The 13,378-nt window shown below is 63.3% G+C and overlaps 3 non-coding genes across 3 annotated transcripts; all 3 read right to left on the bottom strand.

Moving 5' to 3' along the window:
• Positions 1 to 96: 96 nt before the first annotated feature.
• LOC131865313 (5S ribosomal RNA) lies at positions 97 to 215 on the bottom strand. Its single transcript, XR_009364041.1, has one exon. It is a non-coding gene; the product is annotated as a 5S ribosomal RNA (ribosomal RNA).
• A 5,915-nt stretch (positions 216 to 6,130) lies between these two features.
• LOC131865319 (5S ribosomal RNA) lies at positions 6,131 to 6,249 on the bottom strand. The gene has a single exon (XR_009364047.1). It is a non-coding gene; the product is annotated as a 5S ribosomal RNA (ribosomal RNA).
• A 6,013-nt stretch (positions 6,250 to 12,262) lies between these two features.
• Positions 12,263 to 12,381, bottom strand: LOC131865280 (5S ribosomal RNA). The gene has a single exon (XR_009364008.1). It is a non-coding gene; the product is annotated as a 5S ribosomal RNA (ribosomal RNA).
• Positions 12,382 to 13,378: the final 997 nt, after the last annotated feature.

Below are 13,378 nucleotides of genomic sequence, written 5' to 3'. Positions count from 1 at the left end.
GGCAGCGCACCCCGGCCCGGCCCGGCCCCGACGAGAACGCAAACGGGCAAAAGGTTTATTCAAATAGCATTGCGACGCCCGGCGAAAAACTAAAAAAGGGTGCAACACCGGGACTTCCCGGGAGGTCACCCATCCCAGTACTACTCTGGCCCAAGCGCGCTTAACTGCGGAGTTCTGATGGGATCCGGTGCACTAACGCTGGTATGATCGCACCCGTTATGAGCTTGTCGCAGTGTGTACTTAGCAAACCGCGACCCACGTGCGAATCCACCCCGGCCACCCACCCCCGTCGAGGTGCACACCCTCCCTCGCGAAGTGCGCCCCGTTCGCCAAGTGTGAGCCCTGCCCGGGTGCGCGCACCTTGCTAGGGCGTCGGGTGTGCACCCGGCCCGGCCTACGTGCGTGCACCTGGACGGGGCGTCGTGTGCGTGCAGTGTCCCGTCTGCAACGCGGTGCCCACACACCACCTCGGGCGCAACGACCTGCGCTCACATGTGGGCCGAGTGCACCTTGGTGCATGTTCGGGGCGCCTCGGGTGCACGCTCGATCTTGCCCCGGTGCACCAAGGCGCTCGGTTTGCCCCGGGTGCGCACTTGGTGCAAGGTGGGCACCCAAAATAGGGATCAAGCACCAAAACACAAGTTTCGGGATGCAAAATGGGACCCAAGGACCACAAATGCGTTCCAAGACCCATGATGGGTCCACGAGAACAAAAATGTGTTCCGAGACTTAATAAACAAATATTGGGTTTTAGGAGAAGAAACATGCTCTGATGCCCAAAACGAGAATCGACCCCGAAAAGGCCACAGGCCAAAAGTGGGATGCGAGACAAAAAAAAATGGGACCCGAGGACCAAAATTGGGTTCCCAGGTCGAAGACAGGGCAACCGGACAAGAAACGACCTCTAAGGCTCGAAATGAGTCCCGACGACTAAAACTTGACAAGAAGCACCCATCAGGCACCCAACTCGACACCCATGGGATGCCGACCCACCCGGGCTTCCACCTAGCACACCTTGGCACCCACCCACCCTCGCACCCAACCTCGCACCCAACTTAGCACCTTTGAACCCACATTGGCACTCACCCTGACCCTGGCACCTTGGAACCCACATTGGCACTCACCTTGACCCTGGCACCCACCTTTGCACTCACCTTGGGACCCACCCTGGCTCCCACCTCGGCACCCACCCAGACACCCACCTTGGTTCCTTGGCACCCACCTTGGATCCTTGGCACCCACCCCGACACCCACCTTGGCACGCAACTTGGCTACTTGCCACCCACCTTGGCTCCTTGACGCCCACCCCGACAACCACCCCGTGACCTACCCTGGCTAGGGTTGGTGCACACCCACCCTGGTGCCCACCTTGGCACCCACCCCATGACCCACCTTGGCACGCACCTTAGTACCCACCCCGTTACCCACCCTAGGACCCACCCCGTGACCCACCTTGGCCAGGGTGGGTGCCTTGGTGCGCACAACTTGCCTGGGCTGCACACCAGGGCGGGCTCAAGATGGCACCCGCGTTCCGTTTTTTTCACTATCTTTCAAAACGGAAATTTTAAAATCTCGTTTTTTTTTTTTTTTTGCCTTTTCTGGAAATTAGTGAAGGCAGCGCATCAAAGGTGCGCAATGCTGGTGCGAACCCGGGAGCGCTCCGATGTGTGCTCCAAGGTGCGGCGTGCACGAAGTCCGAGCCCGGCTTGCCCCGGGTGCGCACCTCGCGTGCACCTTCGCCGGGGTGAGCACCTTGGCTGGGTTGCGCGCCCTGGTGCGCACCAAGGAGCGCTCTGAAGTGTGCTCCAAGGTGCGGCGTGCACGAAGTCGGAGCTCGGTTTGCCCCGGGTGTGCACCTCGGGTGCGCACCTCGCGTGCACCTTCGCTGCGGTGGGCACCTTGGCTGGGTTGCGCGCCTTGGTGGGCACCATGCAGTGCACGAAGTCGGAGCCCGGTTTGCCCCGGGCGCGCACCTCCGCCAGGGTGGGCACCTTGGTGCGCACAACTTGCCTGGGCTGCGCACCAGGAAGGGCTCAAGATGGCACCCGCGTTCCGTTTTTTTCACTATCTTTCAGAACGGAAATTTTAAAATATCGTTTTTTTTTGCCTTTTCTGGAAATTAGTGAAGGCAGCGCATCAAAGGTGCGCAACGCTGGTGCGAACCTGGGAGCGCTCCGATGTGTGCTCCAAGGTGCGGCGTGCACGAAGTCGGAGCCCGGTTTGCCCCGGGTGCGCCCTGGTGGGCACCATGGTGCGCACCAAGGAGCGCTCCGAAGTGTGCTCCAAGGTGCGGCCTGCACGAAGTCGGAGCCCGGTTTGCCCCGGGCGTGCACCGCGGGTGGGCACCTTGGTGCGCATGCCTTGCCTGGGCTGCGCACCAGGGCGGGCTCAAGATGGCACCCGCGTTCCGTTTTTTTCACTATCTTTCAAAACGGAAATTTTAAAATCTCATTTTTTTTTGCCTTTTCTGGAAATTAGTGAAGGCAGCGCATCAAAGGTGCGCACCTCGCTGCCCACCACGGTGCGCAACGCCGGTGGGCACCCGGGAGTGCTTCGAAGTGTGCTCCAAGGTGCTGCGTGCACGTTGTCGGAGCCCGGTTTGCCCCGGGTGCGCACCTCGCGTGCACCTTCGTCGGGGTGGGCACCTTGGCTGGGTTTGCCCCGGCTGCGCTCCGAAGCGGGGTTATTGGAGCGCCGCCTCTTTTTTTGTCGGAGCGTTTGGTGGGGTTTCTCGCATTGGCTCTTCCCAGGCCCGGTTGCCACCCTGGCGCGCACGAAGTCGGAAGTAGGGTTAATTGCCCGGGTGCGCACCTTTGCCAGGGTGGGCACCTTACCTGGGCTGTGCACCAGGGCGGGCTCAAGATGGCACCCGCGTTCCGTTTTTTTCACTATCTTTCAAAACGGAAATTTTAAAATCTCCTCTTTTTTTTGCCTTTTCTGGAAATTAGTGAAGGCAGCGCATCAAAGGTGCGCACCTCGCTGCCCACCTTGGTGTGCTCTGAGGTGCGCACCCGGGAGCGCTACGAAGTGTGCTCCAAGGTGCGGCGTGCACGTTGTCGGAGCCCGGTTTGCCCCGGGTGCGCACCTCGCCTGCACCTTGGCCGGGGTGGGCACCCTGGCTGGGTTTGCCCAGGGTGCGCTCCGAAGCGGGGTTACTGGAGCGCCCCCTCTTTTTTTGTCAGAGCGTTTGGTGGGGTTTCTCGCATTGGCTCTTCCCAGGCCCGGTTGTTGGGTGCGCTCCCACCCTGGCGCGCGCGAAGTTGGAAGTTGGGTTAATTGCCCGGGCGCGCACCTTCGCCAGGGTGGGCACCTTGGTGCGCACACCTTGGCTGGGCTGCGCACCAGGGCGGGCTCAAGATGGCACCAGCATTCCCTTTTTCTCACTATCTTTCAAAACGGAAATTTTAAAATCTCGTTTTTTTTTGCCTTTTATGGAAATTAGTGAAGGCATCGCATCAAAGGTGCGCACCTCGCTGCCCACCTTGGTGTGCTCCGAGGTGCCCACCACGGTGCGCTCCGAGGTGCCCACCACGGTGCGCAACGCCGGTGCGAACCCGGGAGCGCCCCGATGTGTGCTCCAAGGTGCGGCGTGCACGAAGCCGGACCCCGGTTTGCCCCGGGTGCGCACCTCGCGTGCACCTTGGTGCGCACACCTTGGCTGGGTTGCGCGGCCTGGTGGGCACCATGGTGCGCACCAAGGAGCGCTCCAAAGTGTGCTCCAAGGTGCGGCGTGCACGAAGTCCTAGCCCGGTTTGCCCCGGGTGCGCACCTTCGCCGCGGTGGGCACCATGGCGTGCACGAAGTCGGAGCCCGGTTTGCCCCGGGTGCGCACCTCGCGTGCACCTTCGCCGGGGTGGGCACCTCGGCTGGGTTGCGCGCCCTGGTGCGCACCAAGGAGCGCTCCGAAGTGTGCTCCAAGGTGCGGCGTGCACGAAGTCGGAGCCCGGTTTGCCCCGGGTGCGCACCTTCGCCGCGGTGGGCACCCTGGTGCGCACCATGGCGTGCACGAAGTCGGAGCCCGGTTTGCCCCGGGTGCGCACCTCGCGTGCACCTTCGGCGGGGTTGCGCGCCCTGGTGCGCACCAAGGAGCGCTCCGAAGTGTGCTCCAAGGTGCGGCGTGCACGAAGTCGGAGCCCGGTTTGCCCCGGGTGCGCACCTCGCGTGCACCTTCGGCGGGGTTGCGCGCCCTGGTGGGCACCATGGTGCGCACCAAGGAGCGCTCCGAAGTGTGCTCCAAGGTGCGGCGTGCACGAAGTCGGAGCCCGGTTTGCCCCGGGTGCGCACCTCGCGTGCACCTTCGCCGCGGTGGGCACCATGGCGTGCACGAAGTCGGAGCCCGGTTTGCCCCGGGTGCGCACCTCGCGTGCACCTTCGCCGGGGTGGGCACCTCGGCTGGGTTGCGCGCCCTGGTGCGCACCAAGGAGCGCTCCGAAGTGTGCTCCAAGGTGCGGCGTGCATGAAGTCGGAGCCCGGTTTGCCCCGGGTGCGCACCTCGCGTGCACCTTCGCCGCGGTGGGCACCATGGCGTGCACGAAGTCGGAGCCCGGTTTGCCCCGGGTGCGCACCCCGCGTGCACCTTCGCCGGGGTGGGCACCTCGGCTGGGTTGCGCGCCCTGGTGCGCACCAAGGAGCGCTCCGAAGTGTGCTCCAAGGTGCGGCGTGCACGAAGTCGGAGCCCGGTTTGCCCCGGGTGCGCACCTCGCGTGCACCTTCGCCGCGGTGGGCACCTTGGCTGGGTTGGGCACCATTGAGCGCTCCGAAGTGTGCTCCAAGGTGCGCACCATGGCCCTCCAAGGTGCGCAGCATGGCGTGCACGAAGTCGGAGCCCGGTTTGCCCCGGGTGCGCACCTCGCGTGCACCTTCGCCAGGGTGGGCACCTCGGTGCGCACACCTTCTCAATGTTTTCTTGCCTTTTCTGGAAATTGGTGAAGGCAGCGCATCAAAGGTGCGCACCTCGGTGTGCTCCGAGGTGCGAACCCGAGAGCGCTCCGAGGTGCCCACGAAGTCGAAAGTCGGGTTAATTGCATTGTTTTCCCCGGGTGCGCTCCGAGGTGCGCAACATCGGTGCGCACCAAGGAGGGCTCCGAAGTGTGCTCCAAGGTGCGCACGATTCGGAGCTCGGTTTGCCCGGGGTGCGCACACCTTGGCTGGGTTGCGCACCCTTTGTGCGCTCCAAGGTGCGCACGAAGTCGGAGCTCGGTTTGCCCCGGGTGCGCACCTTCGCCAGGGTGCGCACCTTGATGCGCACGCCTTGGCTGGGCTGCGCACCTTGGTGGGCGCCATGGTGCGCACCTTTCGTGCGCTCCAAGGTGCGCACGAAGTCGGAGCTCGGTTTGCCCCGGGTGCGCACCTTGGTGGGCGCCATGGTGCACTCCGAGGTGCCCAAGATTGGTGCGCACCAAGGAGCGCTCCGAAGTGCGCTCCAAGGTGCGCAGGTGCGCGCGAAGTCGAAAGTTGGGTTAATTGTCCGGTTTGCCTCGGGTGCGCACCTTGCGTGCACCTTCGCCAGGGTGGGCGCCTTGGTGCGCACACCTTGGCTGGGCTGCGCACCCGGGCGCGCACACCTTGGCACCCGCGTTTCCTTCATTTTAAATTTTTTTTTTTTACAATCTCTCAAGTGGGAAATTCTATAATCTCAACTTTTTTTGCCTTTTCAGGAAACTTTTGAATGGAGCGCATCATTGGTGCGCTCCGAAGTGTGCTCCAAGGTGCGCACCTCTGGTGTGCTCCAAAGCTCTCTCCAGCTGCGTGCACCTGCCCCGGCCGCGCACCCGGCCCCGCCCAGCTTCGCTCACCTGTCCCGGGCGTCTGGTGCGGAACCTTAGAGTAAGAAACATCACCGTGCACCTTGGCCAACGTGCGCGACTCGACCGAGCGCGCACTGGCCGAGGTGCACACCGATTTCACCTGGGTGCGCGCGCAGCACCTCGGGCGCACCGGGGTGCGCGCACAACGCCCGGGTTGCACCGTGGCCTGTGTGCTCGGGGCGCCTCGGGTGCGCGCTCGGTGTCGCCCCCGCGCGCGCGGTAGTGCGGGCAGCGCACCCCGGCCCGGCCCGGCCCCGACGAGAACGCAAACGGGCAAAAGGTTTATTCAAATAGCATTGCGACGCCCGGCGAAAAACTAAGAAAGGGTGCAACACCGGGACTTCCCGGGAGGTCACCCATCCCAGTACTACTCCGGCCCAAGCGCGCTTAACTGCGGAGTTCTGATGGGATCCGGTGCACTAACGCTGGTATGATCGCACCCGTTATGAGCTTGTCGCAGTGTGTACTTAGCAAACCGCGACCCACGTGCGAATCCACCCCGGCCACCCACCCCCGTCGAGGTGCACACCCTCCCTCGCGAAGTGCGCCCCGTTCGCCAAGTGTGAGCCCTGCCCGGGTGCGCGCACCTTGCTAGGGCGTCGGGTGTGCACCCGGCCCGGCCTACGTGCGTGCACCTGGACGGGGCGTCGTGTGCGTGCAGTGTCCCGTCTGCAACGCGGTGCCCACACACCACCTCGGGCGCAACGACCTGCGCTCACATGTGGGCCGAGTGCACCTTGGTGCATGTTCGGGGCGCCTCGGGTGCACGCTCGATCTTGCCCCGGTGCACCAAGGCGCTCGGTTTGCCCCGGGTGCGCACTTGGTGCAAGGTGGGCACCCAAAATAGGGATCAAGCACCAAAACACAAGTTTCGGGATGCAAAATGGGACCCAAGGACCACAAATGCGTTCCAAGACCCATGATGGGTCCACGAGAACAAAAATGTGTTCCGAGACTTAATAAACAAATATTGGGTTTTAGGAGAAGAAACATGCTCTGATGCCCAAAACGAGAATCGACCCCGAAAAGGCCACAGGCCAAAAGTGGGATGCGAGACAAAAAAAAATGGGACCCGAGGACCAAAATTGGGTTCCCAGGTCGAAGACAGGGCAACCGGACAAGAAACGACCTCTAAGGCTCGAAATGAGTCCCGACGACTAAAACTTGACAAGAAGCACCCATCAGGCACCCAACTCGACACCCATGGGATGCCGACCCACCCGGGCTTCCACCTAGCACACCTTGGCACCCACCCACCCTCGCACCCAACCTCGCACCCAACTTAGCACCTTTGAACCCACATTGGCACTCACCCTGACCCTGGCACCTTGGAACCCACATTGGCACTCACCTTGACCCTGGCACCCACCTTTGCACTCACCTTGGGACCCACCCTGGCTCCCACCTCGGCACCCACCCAGACACCCACCTTGGTTCCTTGGCACCCACCTTGGATCCTTGGCACCCACCCCGACACCCACCTTGGCACGCAACTTGGCTACTTGCCACCCACCTTGGCTCCTTGACGCCCACCCCGACAACCACCCCGTGACCTACCCTGGCTAGGGTTGGTGCACACCCACCCTGGTGCCCACCTTGGCACCCACCCCATGACCCACCTTGGCACGCACCTTAGTACCCACCCCGTTACCCACCCTAGGACCCACCCCGTGACCCACCTTGGCCAGGGTGGGTGCCTTGGTGCGCACAACTTGCCTGGGCTGCACACCAGGGCGGGCTCAAGATGGCACCCGCGTTCCGTTTTTTTCACTATCTTTCAAAACGGAAATTTTAAAATCTCGTTTTTTTTTTTTTTTTGCCTTTTCTGGAAATTAGTGAAGGCAGCGCATCAAAGGTGCGCAATGCTGGTGCGAACCCGGGAGCGCTCCGATGTGTGCTCCAAGGTGCGGCGTGCACGAAGTCCGAGCCCGGCTTGCCCCGGGTGCGCACCTCGCGTGCACCTTCGCCGGGGTGAGCACCTTGGCTGGGTTGCGCGCCCTGGTGCGCACCAAGGAGCGCTCTGAAGTGTGCTCCAAGGTGCGGCGTGCACGAAGTCGGAGCTCGGTTTGCCCCGGGTGTGCACCTCGGGTGCGCACCTCGCGTGCACCTTCGCTGCGGTGGGCACCTTGGCTGGGTTGCGCGCCTTGGTGGGCACCATGCAGTGCACGAAGTCGGAGCCCGGTTTGCCCCGGGCGCGCACCTCCGCCAGGGTGGGCACCTTGGTGCGCACAACTTGCCTGGGCTGCGCACCAGGAAGGGCTCAAGATGGCACCCGCGTTCCGTTTTTTTCACTATCTTTCAGAACGGAAATTTTAAAATATCGTTTTTTTTTGCCTTTTCTGGAAATTAGTGAAGGCAGCGCATCAAAGGTGCGCAACGCTGGTGCGAACCTGGGAGCGCTCCGATGTGTGCTCCAAGGTGCGGCGTGCACGAAGTCGGAGCCCGGTTTGCCCCGGGTGCGCCCTGGTGGGCACCATGGTGCGCACCAAGGAGCGCTCCGAAGTGTGCTCCAAGGTGCGGCCTGCACGAAGTCGGAGCCCGGTTTGCCCCGGGTGTGCACCGCGGGTGGGCACCTTGGTGCGCATGCCTTGCCTGGGCTGCGCACCAGGGCGGGCTCAAGATGGCACCCGCGTTCCGTTTTTTTCACTATCTTTCAAAACGGAAATTTTAAAATCTCATTTTTTTTTGCCTTTTCTGGAAATTAGTGAAGGCAGCGCATCAAAGGTGCGCACCTCGCTGCCCACCACGGTGCGCAACGCCGGTGGGCACCCGGGAGTGCTTCGAAGTGTGCTCCAAGGTGCTGCGTGCACGTTGTCGGAGCCCGGTTTGCCCCGGGTGCGCACCTCGCGTGCACCTTCGTCGGGGTGGGCACCTTGGCTGGGTTTGCCCCGGCTGCGCTCCGAAGCGGGGTTATTGGAGCGCCGCCTCTTTTTTTGTCGGAGCGTTTGGTGGGGTTTCTCGCATTGGCTCTTCCCAGGCCCGGTTGCCACCCTGGCGCGCACGAAGTCGGAAGTAGGGTTAATTGCCCGGGTGCGCACCTTTGCCAGGGTGGGCACCTTACCTGGGCTGTGCACCCGGGCGGGCTCAAGATGGCACCCGCGTTCCGTTTTTTTCACTATCTTTCAAAACGGAAATTTTAAAATCTCCTCTTTTTTTTGCCTTTTCTGGAAATTAGTGAAGGCAGCGCATCAAAGGTGCGCACCTCGCTGCCCACCTTGGTGTGCTCTGAGGTGCGCACCCGGGAGCGCTACGAAGTGTGCTCCAAGGTGCGGCGTGCACGTTGTCGGAGCCCGGTTTGCCCCGGGTGCGCACCTCGCCTGCACCTTGGCCGGGGTGGGCACCCTGGCTGGGTTTGCCCAGGGTGCGCTCCGAAGCGGGGTTACTGGAGCGCCCCCTCTTTTTTTGTCAGAGCGTTTGGTGGGGTTTCTCGCATTGGCTCTTCCCAGGCCCGGTTGTTGGGTGCGCTCCCACCCTGGCGCGCGCGAAGTTGGAAGTTGGGTTAATTGCCCGGGCGCGCACCTTCGCCAGGGTGGGCACCTTGGTGCGCACACCTTGGCTGGGCTGCGCACCAGGGCGGGCTCAAGATGGCACCAGCATTCCCTTTTTCTCACTATCTTTCAAAACGGAAATTTTAAAATCTCGTTTTCTTTTGCCTTTTATGGAAATTAGTGAAGGCATCGCATCAAAGGTGCGCACCTCGCTGCCCACCTTGGTGTGCTCCGAGGTGCCCACCACGGTGCGCTCCGAGGTGCCCACCACGGTGCGCTCCGAGGTGCCCACCACGGTGCGCAACGCCGGTGCGAACCCGGGAGCGCCCCGATGTGTGCTCCAAGGTGCGGCGTGCACGAAGCCGGACCCCGGTTTGCCCCGGGTGCGCACCTCGCGTGCACCTTGGTGCGCACACCTTGGCTGGGTTGCGCGGCCTGGTGGGCACCATGGTGCGCACCAAGGAGCGCTCCGAAGTGTGCTCCAAGGTGCGGCGTGCACGAAGTCCTAGCCCGGTTTGCCCCGGGTGCGCACCTTCGCCGCGGTGGGCACCATGGCGTGCACGAAGTCGGAGCCCGGTTTGCCCCGGGTGCGCACCTCGCGTGCACCTTCGCCGGGGTGGGCACCTCGGCTGGGTTGCGCGCCCTGGTGCGCACCAAGGAGCGCTCCGAAGTGTGCTCCAAGGTGCGGCGTGCACGAAGTCGGAGCCCGGTTTGCCCCGGGTGCGCACCTTCGCCGCGGTGGGCACCCTGGTGCGCACCATGGCGTGCACGAAGTCGGAGCCCGGTTTGCCCCGGGTGCGCACCTCGCGTGCACCTTCGGCGGGGTTGCGCGCCCTGGTGCGCACCAAGGAGCGCTCCGAAGTGTGCTCCAAGGTGCGGCGTGCACGAAGTCGGAGCCCGGTTTGCCCCGGGTGCGCACCTCGCGTGCACCTTCGGCGGGGTTGCGCGCCCTGGTGGGCACCATGGTGCGCACCAAGGAGCGCTCCGAAGTGTGCTCCAAGGTGCGGCGTGCACGAAGTCGGAGCCCGGTTTGCCCCGGGTGCGCACCTCGCGTGCACCTTCGCCGCGGTGGGCACCATGGCGTGCACGAAGTCGGAGCCCGGTTTGCCCCGGGTGCGCACCTCGCGTGCACCTTCGCCGCGGTGGGCACCATGGCGTGCACGAAGTCGGAGCCCGGTTTGCCCCGGGTGCGCACCTCGCGTGCACCTTCGCTGGGGTGGGCACCTCGGCTGGGTTGCGCGCCCTGGTGCGCACCAAGGAGCGCTCCGAAGTGTGCTCCAAGGTGCGGCGTGCACGAAGTCGGAGCCCGGTTTGCCCCGGGTGCGCACCTCGCGTGCACCTTCGCCGCGGTGGGCACCATGGCGTGCACGAAGTCGGAGCCCGGTTTGCCCCGGGTGCGCACCCCGCGTGCACCTTCGCCGGGGTGGGCACCTCGGCTGGGTTGCGCGCCCTGGTGCGCACCAAGGAGCGCTCCGAAGTGTGCTCCAAGGTGCGGCGTGCACGAAGTCGGAGCCCGGTTTACCCCGGGTGCGCACCTCGCGTGCACCTTCGCCGCGGTGGGCACCTTGGCTGGGTTGGGCACCATTGAGCGCTCCGAAGTGTGCTCCAAGGTGCGCACCATGGCCCTCCAAGGTGCGCAGCATGGCGTGCACGAAGTCGGAGCCCGGTTTGCCCCGGGTGCGCACCTCGCGTGCACCTTCGCCAGGGTGGGCACCTCGGTGCGCACACCTTCTCAATGTTTTCTTGCCTTTTCTGGAAATTGGTGAAGGCAGCGCATCAAAGGTGCGCACCTCGGTGTGCTCCGAGGTGCGAACCCGAGAGCGCTCCGAGGTGCCCACGAAGTCGAAAGTCGGGTTAATTGCATTGTTTTCCCCGGGTGCGCTCCGAGGTGCGCAACATCGGTGCGCACCAAGGAGGGCTCCGAAGTGTGCTCCAAGGTGCGCACGATTCGGAGCTCGGTTTGCCCGGGGTGCGCACACCTTGGCTGGGTTGCGCACCCTTTGTGCGCTCCAAGGTGCGCACGAAGTCGGAGCTCGGTTTGCCCCGGGTGCGCACCTTCGCCAGGGTGCGCACCTTGATGCGCACGCCTTGGCTGGGCTGCGCACCTTGGTGGGCGCCATGGTGCGCACCTTTCGTGCGCTCCAAGGTGCGCACGAAGTCGGAGCTCGGTTTGCCCCGGGTGCGCACCTTGGTGGGCGCCATGGTGCACTCCGAGGTGCCCAAGATTGGTGCGCAACAAGGAGCGCTCCGAAGTGCGCTCCAAGGTGCGCAGGTGCGCGCGAAGTCGAAAGTTGGGTTAATTGTCCGGTTTGCCTCGGGTGCGCACCTTGCGTGCACCTTCGCCAGGGTGGGCGCCTTGGTGCGCACACCTTGGCTGGGCTGCGCACCCGGGCGCGCACACCTTGGCACCCGCGTTTCCTTCATTTTAAATTTTTTTTTTTTACAATCTCTCAAGTGGGAAATTCTATAATCTCAACTTTTTTTGCCTTTTCAGGAAACTTTTGAATGGAGCGCATCATTGGTGCGCTCCGAAGTGTGCTCCAAGGTGCGCACCTCTGGTGTGCTCCAAAGCTCTCTCCAGCTGCGTGCACCTGCCCCGGCCGCGCACCCGGCCCCGCCCAGCTTCGCTCACCTGTCCCGGGCGTCTGGTGCGGAACCTTAGAGTAAGAAACATCACCGTGCACCTTGGCCAACGTGCGCGACTCGACCGAGCGCGCACTGGCCGAGGTGCACACCGATTTCACCTGGGTGCGCGCGCAGCACCTCGGGCGCACCGGGGTGCGCGCACAACGCCCGGGTTGCACCGTGGCCTGTGTGCTCGGGGCGCCTCGGGTGCGCGCTCGGTGTCGCCCCCGCGCGCGCGGTAGTGCGGGCAGCGCACCCCGGCCCGGCCCGGCCCCGACGAGAACGCAAACGGGCAAAAGGTTTATTCAAATAGCATTGCGACGCCCGGCGAAAAACTAAAAAAGGGTGCAACACCGGGACTTCCCGGGAGGTCACCCATCCCAGTACTACTCTGGCCCAAGCGCGCTTAACTGCGGAGTTCTGATGGGATCCGGTGCACTAACGCTGGTATGATCGCACCCGTTATGAGCTTGTCGCAGTGTGTACTTAGCAAACCGCGACCCACGTGCGAATCCACCCCGGCCACCCACCCCCGTCGAGGTGCACACCCTCCCTCGCGAAGTGCGCCCCGTTCGCCAAGTGTGAGCCCTGCCCGGGTGCGCGCACCTTGCTAGGGCGTCGGGTGTGCACCCGGCCCGGCCTACGTGCGTGCACCTGGACGGGGCGTCGTGTGCGTGCAGTGTCCCGTCTGCAACGCGGTGCCCACACACCACCTCGGGCGCAACGACCTGCGCTCACATGTGGGCCGAGTGCACCTTGGTGCATGTTCGGGGCGCCTCGGGTGCACGCTCGATCTTGCCCCGGTGCACCAAGGCGCTCGGTTTGCCCCGGGTGCGCACTTGGTGCAAGGTGGGCACCCAAAATAGGGATCAAGCACCAAAACACAAGTTTCGGGATGCAAAATGGGACCCAAGGACCACAAATGCGTTCCAAGACCCATGATGGGTCCACGAGAACAAAAATGTGTTCCGAGACTTAATAAACAAATATTGGGTTTTAGGAGAAGAAACATGCTCTGATGCCCAAAACGAGAATCGACCCCGAAAAGGCCACAGGCCAAAAGTGGGATGCGAGACAAAAAAAAATGGGACCCGAGGACCAAAATTGGGTTCCCAGGTCGAAGACAGGGCAACCGGACAAGAAACGACCTCTAAGGCTCGAAATGAGTCCCGACGACTAAAACTTGACAAGAAGCACCCATCAGGCACCCAACTCGACACCCATGGGATGCCGACCCACCCGGGCTTCCACCTAGCACACCTTGGCACCCACCCACCCTCGCACCCAACCTCGCACCCAACTTAGCACCTTTGAACCCACATTGGCACTCACCCTGACCCTGGCACCTTGGAACCCACATTGGCACTCACCTTGACCCTGGCACCCACCTTTGCACTCACCTTGGGACCCACCCTGGCTCCCACCTCGGCACCCACCCAGACACCCACCTTGGTTCCT

This window comes from Cryptomeria japonica, unplaced genomic scaffold (assembly GCF_030272615.1).
Source record: "Cryptomeria japonica unplaced genomic scaffold, Sugi_1.0 HiC_scaffold_108, whole genome shotgun sequence".
NCBI classification, from domain to species: domain Eukaryota; kingdom Viridiplantae; phylum Streptophyta; class Pinopsida; order Cupressales; family Cupressaceae; genus Cryptomeria; species Cryptomeria japonica.
This window is presented reverse-complemented; position numbering and strand designations above follow the sequence as displayed.